Here is a 9,706-nt window from a genome sequence, read left to right as displayed (position 1 = left end):
GGCATGTGTGTAGACATCATTAAATGCTGCCTTGCTAACCTTTCCTTCAACACAAGAAGTCTTGGTAAGGCAATGAGGAGAAATGATCTTGATCCACCTGGACAGATCGAAATGCTGATGCCCACATCCCAAGGACTTTGCAACAATTTCCTTTTTGTATGTAAGAAGTCAGAGGGATAATGACCAAAATTTCCCTCCCCAACAAGACAAGACTATGATTGAGGTAGAGCAATTTAATGGAAAGAGCCCCAGGTCTGAATTCAAAGGTGCTTGTTTCATTTCTCAGATCTACTGCTTACTCCTGCTTTGACTTTGGAGCTGCTTTACTCTTTAGAAGTCTTGGTTTCCATATCTGTACAATGAAGCAGTTGGATGAGATCACAAAGTCATAGTTCACCCCTAAAGCCTGTGATCCTTTTTCATTCTGTTTCATCTCAGTCAACTGGGAAGGGGTGGGTTCTTCTTGTTTTCTTCCAAAAATTTCAATTCTTCTGAAAACTCTTGGTGGTTGGGGGGGTTGGTGTTAGTATATCAAAGTGGAAGGTGGTTTAAAACACTGGAAATTCAAAGGAGTAGATAAGTAGAGACTGGGAAGCAAGGTGTACATTGTGGTTGAAGCATTGAGATGGAAGGGGAGCAAGCATTGCAGAAAGATCATGATGACTGAACCCAGGAACGGGGAGCAAACCAAGCCTAGTTGAGAAGCTTTGGCAGATGACCATGAGATAAACAGCACTAAGCCCTAAACTTTTGCCATTGGGTCATTATTTCTGCAGTTACTATAAGTACGCAGGAATATGTTGGAGGAAGTAAAAATAAACTAGATTAATAGACCCCTGGAACACATAAAGGGTTCATACCTCTTGTATATGGGAGCTAAGAGCTATTCTCCAGCCAGATTATTTTCTTTATTGTAATTCACATTGCTTTTGTCTCAAATGTTGTTTGCTATTGATTTTTTTTTTTACTTTTGGAGTATGAAAACAGTGTATTGCACTCTGCAAAAAAGACTACTCAAAATACCCAACAACAAATCTAAGAGAGGGCTTCAGGGCCAGGAATGAGAGTAGTGCTTTCTGGGGTCCAGTGTTATTCCTTAAAAATGAAGGTTTTTAACAGTAGCATCACTATGTAAGCACTACTAGGAGCAACCAGGCTCCAAAGCCCCTTTTCTATCTCATCTCTGAAAAATAAATAGTTAAATAAGTGAAATGAAATGAAATTTTTAAATAAAAAACACACAAAGAAAAATATGCATTGAATTACCATTTGGTTATTCAAATTTGCTCAACCGACATGAACTTTTAAAGGATCCATGTTTCTAAGTACACAAAAAGCTATATCAACCCTGAACAAATCTGAGATTCAATTTAAAAGATCATCTGTTTTAGCCAAAGCCCAAGCAGCAACAACTGCTGCCAATTCCCCAAGGTGAGGCCAGGGATGCACTGACTGATAGCAAATAGCAATCACGAGTGAGAAGAGTAAAGAGAGCCATGTGGGGAATTTTAACATGCAGAGAGGCTAGCACATCTATTGAAAGCAGATGTGAACTTACAGGTTCTCTCACTGGGGACTCATTTCAGTGTTATTCTGTGAAATTAGCCATATAGGCTCTGATAATAGTGATAGAAAGTTATCTATCTTTGATGAAAACCATTGTATACAGAAAGAGCTTAATGGACAGCAAGTGAGCAAATCAATGAAGCGATAATAGTCTCTTGTAGGAGTCAACATGTGAGGAGCAATGCCATTTCCCAAACAAAATTCAAGTCATCTTTCAGGAAAATGTCCCACCATTCAGTTTATGGCTAAGGTGAGTCACTCTCTTTAAATAAATCAAGGATTACTGGCATTAGATGTCATTTATAAGCTGCAATAATCTTAAAAACCATCTTCTTGTTTTAACACTAAAAGACAAGTCATGAACAGCGACTTGAGACAAAGCGTTGTCAGTAACCTACGGTTCCTCCCACCGAATTCTTTTGGAGCATGAAAACAGTGTATTGCACTGGTAGGGACTGAGACCTGGATCTACAAAAGGGACTACTATATTTTTATAACATAAGCAAAGGCATAAGGGGGAGAGGTTCTGGTGTCTGAGGAAAGGATCACAAACCAAGCATGATCCCAGCAGAACAAAATGGAGATGGGGTGGCACATAACAGATACATAATGAAATTTTATTGGGCAAATGTCCCATGGAGAGGGGTGGCCAAGACCCTAAGGCAGGACAGGACAGGGCAGGATGGACTTAGCTCCATGTTCATTGTCTGTTTTGACTCATTATTCTTGCTCATAAGATTCAAGAGAGCATCTAGAAAATTGGCATCATAGTCATGAAGACCTGGGTTCAAGACTCACCTTATTAAATTCTTGGGTTGCTAAATAAATGCATTTGCTATCAACAGATTTTAAATTCAGTGAACTGAGGAAGAGCCTCAGTTTCTCTGCCCTCATTAGAGGTCTATAAGCAAGTACAGGGGCATTAGTTTGCATCTACTTATTTACTTAAGGATCATCGTTTCAAACAGCAGATTTGTATCAAAGAGAGCATTGGATCTGTGGTTATCCTTGTTCCAAGCCCAGGACTCCCTCCCAGTGGTACCCAAGTTTTAGAGGGAGGTGGCAGAATAACTCCAAGGGGTAAATAATCAGTCAATAAAGAATTGGAAAGATAGGCCACAACCCATTCTTCCTATAATCATCAATTATGAGGTTCTTCTCCAGCGCAATCAAACCCACCCCATTCACTCATTATCTCCCCAACAGTTAAGGGTTAACTCTGGTTCCCTCCTGGGTCATGAGACCTCCTAACTTCTCCCCCTCTCTCCCAACATGTATCCCTTGGGGCATCTATAACCTAACCTCATTTGAGGCACTCGTGCTCAGACGTCTACCCTAGGCATGAGAAGACATCTCCCTGGTGGAAGGGGTGGATGAGAACAATTTATTTCAACATCCACAAAAGCAACAGAAGTAAGCTTCTGTTGGACACTGAAGAAGCCAAAGTCATTCACTGTATCCCTGGACATCACCAGGCATCTTGACTTTTGTCTTGCCACTGAACATTGATAAGCCTGGAAGAAAGAGTGAGGTTGATGACTTTATGCAACTCTGCCTCACTTAAATCCAACTCATGAGTGAATCAAGACATCACTCTGATGTCATTGGTCCTCTTCAAAAACAAAGGACAAACAACAACTGGTAACTGGGAAGATAACAGTAGAAAATGCCCATCCCCAGTGTACCCTGGTCTTCAGAGCCCTTCAAGGCTATAGCAGACATCTATCTCTCAAATGGCCTTAGGACAAGAGCCATTGAAGAAGAGTCTCCCCCATTTGATTTCAGAGTGAGTGGCACAAGATAAGGAGGCAATGATGGGATATGGCTTGCCCCAGAGATCTTGTTTATACTATCCCCCCCCATCCCAAACTGAGTTCTTTCTCTTACTTCCCAATTATTGTCAAGGGAACCACCATCCTTCCCCATCACACTAGTTTACCACCTCCATGTGAATCTTGATTCCTTACTCTGACTCACTTCCCATATTCAATCAGTGGCCAAATTCTGCATTTTCTCTTCCTGGATGTCTTGTACCTGGCCCCTTATCACTACTCACAGAGCCATTATCCTGGCTTAATCACCTCTCACCTCAACAATTGAACTAGCCTCTGAATTGATCTGCCTGCCTCAAGTCTCAACACTCTCTAATCCACATCATTCCTAAAGTGATTTTCTTAAATCACAGACCAGACAACCTAACTTCCCTACCCAATAAGCTCCAGTGGCTCCCTGTTGACTTAGATATTATGTTGTTTACCTCATCCTTTTTCATTTTAATTTGTGTGTATGTTTTAATGCAAATAATTATTAGTGTTGTAGTACCTGCATATTACTTATAAGTACATATATAAACACATATATGTATATGTGGGGCATATACTCAATTTATTTTACTGATAGGGATATATAATAAAAAACTTTGAGAATATCAGGCTAGAATACTGGGCTTGGAATCAGGATATCTGATGCTGTCTTGCTACTGACTATCTGCTAGCCCCTGAGTATGCCACATAATATAACTTCTCTATATGCACTGGCATTCAGAGCATACCCAGAATTCCCAAAATAGAGGGACCTACATAGGAGACATCAAGGACCTCCTTCTGAGAGATGGGAGAAGTGGCAAACATGAGCCTCTTTCTGTTGGTTTAAAAGACTGAACTGGTTGGGTCTTTAAAACCAGCTGATGGAAGAGTTTCTTTCTTTTTCTGATGGCGTTCAGAGATTAATCTCTCTCATAGCAAGAATCAATAAAAAATAAATGGAAGAAGAGTCTAAAGACACCACAACCAGCCCCAAGCCATGTAACTCTGAAGCAGACTTTATCCTTTCCAGTTCTATGTTAATCCTCTATCTGGAGATCATTTCATGGGGACCTTGGAGTCAGGATCCCAGGTTGGGTGTTGCAGCCAGCCCAGCAGGGAAACCCTAAAAAGCCAAGTTGCATTGGAGCTAGGGCTTGGTAGAACTAATGCAATGTAGAACTGAGCTTAAATGATTATCCCTTCCTAATAGCCCTCCCTTCCCCAGATACTGAACCGATACAAGGCAGGAGGGATGGGGAAAGGAGAAAAGTGTGGAAGGAGGACCTATGGATCTTTGTTATCGGAGGTAGTGGTGGTAGAAAGAAAGAAACATACACATATTTGCTTTTGTTGTATCTTGGAAGGAAATATCCCTTTGTGAAAGCTGATTTTTCAGTGATAGGATGGAACCAGGGTATTGGGGACCCCAGAAGTAAAAAATACAGTGGCTAGAAAACACTCTAGCCAATAACAGAGATAAGAGCCCCACAATCCTTTGGGGGCACTGGAGAACCTGGGGAAAATGGGAAATACAACAGACCTGGCCTCTTTAGGCAGCAGAGAACCCTGTCTAAACACAATTTAGAAAACAAAAGATTTAGTGGTTCCAAAAGGAACTCTCTTTACTGTGGAAGGCGTATTCCCTCCTTCACCATCAATCAGGAACATCTGCCAACCTCACTTCTCACTGTTGCTTTGACAATTAGGAAACATAGGGTTTCCGGCAATTAACAACAAGGAAGTACACAGCCCAAAGCTCTGAGGAACCAGTGAAACGTTTGGCAAATTTCTGGAATCAACAAGAGCCCACGAAGAGCCCTAAATCCTCCACAAAAGGAAAGCACCCTGAGTACTGGTAAGACAGAAGGCTTAGCCTGAGCAGAGCAGATGTTCTGAGCCACCCGAGAGAGCAGGCATCCTGCGTGCCTGCGCATTCAAGGAAGAGTGATTGTCCTGACAGGAGCCCTGCAGCAGCCACTCCCTGATCACTCATTCTCCTTGGAGCTTCCCACGGAGAGACCCAAACCATCAAGAATGAATGGATGCAAAAGATCAGAAAGGTGTGCCCAAGGGGAGGCAGGGAGGCCGATTCCAAACAGACTGGCTCTTACACAGTTCCAGAGCTCTTCTGAGCTGTAGGGCATCACAGCCTTTGGTCCTTTACCTGTGAAACTAAAGAGAAATATTATCTGATTAGTTCTTGAGATGCTACCACAAAGACAGTTAGTGATCATTCTGCTCAAAAGGTCCCATTCCATTTCAATAAGCCAAAAAAAAAAATACTAACAGCAAGGCAGGGTTGGCCTTAAATGGAGTGTCCCTCTGGCCATCTTCTCTCTGAAACCTAAAATTCTACCCTCAGATCTTCTTCTCATTGACTGAGATATCACATCCTACAAATGCCTGTGTTTAAAATCGTTAGCTATTACAGTACTGGCAATCATTTACACTTTAATGTGAATTAGGCTATCAGATCCTTTCCAGCTTCACAGATAGCTGAGAGTAGGCTGAGATAGGAAAACAGCTGTCCCAGAGGGTGCAGTGTGGGCAGGGAATGGAGAGTTGAGAGAAGGAGCTAAAGGATCCAAGAAGAGTTGAAGAGAGTAGAAATCTCTGGGAGACTGAGAAGTGTCATCACAAACTAGAACGCTATTGAAAGAAGAGGAAATAAAGGACAAGCTTAGCCAACTTGGGAATTTTGGCAAAAATCAGCTCTCCATTTAAGTGCGATTAGCTATTTCTTTCTTGGACTGTGACTGATTAATACCTCCAGATAGGGGTGGAATTAATTTCCTGCTTAGATTCTTGGATTTGAAAATAATTAGCAGATGGACTACTTCACAACTACCTTGCAAATAGTATAAGTGGGAAGAGCCTTGACTCTGCCCTGTATGACTTTGGGCAAGCCACCTAATCTCTCTTGTAAAATAGAGTCAGATTAGAGTATAAATTCCCATCTAGATTTTAAACTATGATCTAATGGGATAGAGATAGAGAAATAGATAAGATATTTGATAACTAAAAAGATAGATAATAGGTAATATATCTATAGATAAAGAATAGTCAGTAAATAATAGATACATAGATAAATAGGTAGACAATAGATTGATAATAGATACATATGTAGGTAGGTAGGTAGATGGTAGGTAATAGGTAGGTAGATAGAGAAATTGGTAAATCATTAGACAGACACAGATAAGAAAGAAAGAAAGAAAGAAAGAGAGAGAGAGAGAGAGAGAGAGAGAGAGAGAGAGAGAGAGAGAGAGAGAGAGAGAGAAAGAAAGAAAGAAAGAAAGAAAGAAAGAAAGAAAGAAAGAAAGAAAGAAAGAAAGAAAGAAAGAAAGAAAGAAAGAAAGAAAGAAAGAAAGAAAGAAAGAAAGAAAGAAAGAAAGAAAGAAAGAAAGAAAGAAAGAAAGAAAGAAAGAAAGAAAGAAAGAAAGAAGAAGGAAGAAAGGAAGGAAGGAAGAAAGAAAGGAAGAAAGAAAGGAAGAAAGAAAGGAAGAAAGGAAGGAAGGAAGGAAGGAAGGAAGGAAGGAAGGAAGGAAGGAAGGAAGGAAGGAAGGAAGAAAGAAAGAAAGAAAGAAAGAAAGAAAGAAAGAAAGAAAGAAAGAAAGAAAGAAAGAAAGAAAGAAAGAAAGAAAGAAAGAAAGAAAGAAAGAAAGAAAGAAAGAAAGAAAGAAAGAAAGAAAGAAAGAAAGAAAGAAAGAAAGAAAGAAAGAAAGAAAGAAAGAAAGGCCACCATTTACAAAAAAACTTATGGGCCAGTCAGTCACTGTTCTCAGCACTGAGGATACAAGTATAAGCTTAATATGAGTTTTCTCTTATCCCCTATTACACAAACAAGCAAGACAGTCCCTCTCTGCAAAGAGGTCCTATTTTAGGAGGAAAATAACTAGAGGGAAGTGGAAACATAGGAAACCTGTTCAGAGAATGTATGGCAGAAAAGGAGGAAGAGGGTTCCAAGGAGGTACTCAAGGAAACATGACTGGATTCCTTAAATGGTTCTGCTGAAGAATTGCCAAGGAGGAAAGGAGGGTCCCAAAGTGCCCATAGAGAGGGTGAGGGGAAGGAAGAAGAATCTGGGAAGAAAACCCAAGCACGATAGAAAAGCCTGGAACTGTACTTTCACTGATCTTGGAAACCTTGGGTAACAAAACATCTTCTACCAATGTAGTTCAGCACCTTTTCTGCAGTTCACATGAGGGGCTAAGGGTCTTGTCCAGAAGCATCAGCCAATTTTGTCAGAAGTCTCTGTCTATGTCTCTCTATCTCTATCTCTCTCTCTTCGTCCTCTCTCTTGGCTCTATGTCTCTCTGTTGATGTCTCTATATCTCTGTGTCTCTCTCTACATCTCTCTGCCTCTATCTATCCATATATCTGTCCATGTCTGTGTCTGTCTGTCTGTCTCTCCAGCATGCTTTGCTGACTCTATGTTGCTATGCAAAATGGAGTCAAACCACTCCTTTCCAACTCTACCTTTTGTAAGTCACAACATGCCATCTCTTCCTCCCACCTAAACAGCAAATTCCCCAGGGGAAATGTTTTAATGAGCCAATGATGAAAGGGAAAGCACAACGCTGTCTTTTTTTAATTCCCCTCTGGCCATCTGGGCTAGATCTGAGCACTGACCACTCCAGCCAAAACCAAACAGAAAACCATCTTGTTCTCACTAAAGCCTTTCAAGTAAGACTCATCACAGATTTAATAGATTCCCAAAGCAATCATTAAACAAGCAGTTTTTATGACCTACCAGTGTGTCAGGCAGTTACAGAGACTCTGATGAAGTCATGCTTAGGAAAACTGACCAGGCTAATGCCCACTCCTAACCCCTGGAAGGAGTGCCGGGGACCAAGCAGGTGAAAACCTCCTTCCTGGAAGCCTCTGCCATTCATCTATGACTCTCTCCTCTCTCCCTCCCTCCCTCCCTCCCTCCCTTCCTCCCTGTCTCTCTGGTTCCAAGCTGACTGATATTGATGGGATTCCATGGCCGGGGAATGAAGATAAGTCACCACTTAAAGAGAAAATTCTAGCTATTTAGAGTGCCACCATTCTAAGTAACTAAAAGGCTTGTACTTTGAAAATAAATGGTGGTTTATCTTCATTCTCAGGGTAGCAGGGCCACTTGGTACACTCGGGCCCAGTAGCAGCTGCTCCCAAAATGCCTTCATCCCAGCATCTCTGGGAACTGGGCTCAGCGCCCAAGAAAAACAAGAAAAAGACAGAAACCCACATATCATAGACTGGTAGGCAGAAAACAAAAGCCACTTCTGATTTAATGAACTTGAGTTAATATCTTCTCCAATGCAGGGCCATTGCCTCCACTGTGTTTAGAGGATAATATCTTTCTTTCAAATTCCCTGAGTAATTCTAGAGTGCGGTTTAATGGGGGATATTTTAAAGGTACCATCATCAAAGCCATTACTGACAACTCAGAAAAGCTTTCGACTCCTAATGGGAGCAGGGAGCAGGGATGGTAAGTCATGGAGGAGGACATCTGGGCAACGTGGGGCTTACGTTCCAAAGGAGAATTCGCCCTGCTAACTCTGGCTTAGCCCATTGTTTCTAGGTCAACATTCTCTATATTTTGACACCCTTGGATAAAGCCATAGTTTCCCCACAATAGCTATAGCTTTGGTCATTCTAATTATTTCGGTGTCAGGTCCATAGTTCTCTTGCCTAGTTCCATTTTGATATGTCTCCAAATGCTGCAGAGGCTAAAACTATCTCCTCCACCCCTGTTCTACTAGCTTCATTCCACATTAATCTCTAAGTAATCCCTAATGTGAACTTAATTAACTAGTAGAAATTAGTCCTAGAGTAGGTTTCTAAATTGACAACTACCTCCTTCATTCTGGGAAAAAAAAGTCAATTAAAAATATTTGGGAGCTTCACAGTGAGCTCCACCTGTAAGACCATACTATATTTGACTCCACCTAACAGAATTCTATTGAGATGTTGGACAATGCTAATTCTGTGCTTAGTTTATCCAAACTATATTGAATTTATTAATATGATATTGCTGATATGTTATTGATCATTTGTTGATTTATCCAAACCAGTCCCATTTCTGCCAAATGAGAAAAGTTTGGAGAAAGTCCCTACAAGGAATGAACTTTTCCATTCCAACAGACAAGATTTCAAATTGTCCCTTTCTCTGTCCAGGGCTAAAAAACTCGAGTATTTCCATTTGCTCTATAAGTTTCCCTTCTTTCGGATGACTGAAGAAATTGCTAATGAGATCCAATTTGTTCAGGTCAGATAGGTCATCTGACCTGTTCCAAATTAAAAAATAGAACTACTGTGATGATGTAGGGGACTCTTGCCACAGATGTAAC

The 9,706-nt window shown here is 41.0% G+C and overlaps 1 non-coding gene across 2 annotated transcripts in view; it reads right to left on the bottom strand.

Moving 5' to 3' along the window:
* Positions 1-205: 205 nt before the first annotated feature.
* Positions 206-9,706, bottom strand: part of LOC103104803 (uncharacterized) — a 73,049-nt gene continuing 63,548 nt past the window's right edge. For both annotated transcript variants that reach the window (XR_008914236.1, XR_008914235.1), the window contains one exon: positions 206-5,543. This is a non-coding gene — a transcript (uncharacterized LOC103104803). The remainder of the gene's footprint in view (positions 5,544-9,706) is intronic.

Source organism: Monodelphis domestica, chromosome 8, assembly GCF_027887165.1.
Source record: "Monodelphis domestica isolate mMonDom1 chromosome 8, mMonDom1.pri, whole genome shotgun sequence".
Taxonomy (NCBI): Eukaryota; Metazoa; Chordata; class Mammalia; order Didelphimorphia; family Didelphidae; genus Monodelphis; species Monodelphis domestica.
This window is presented reverse-complemented; position numbering and strand designations above follow the sequence as displayed.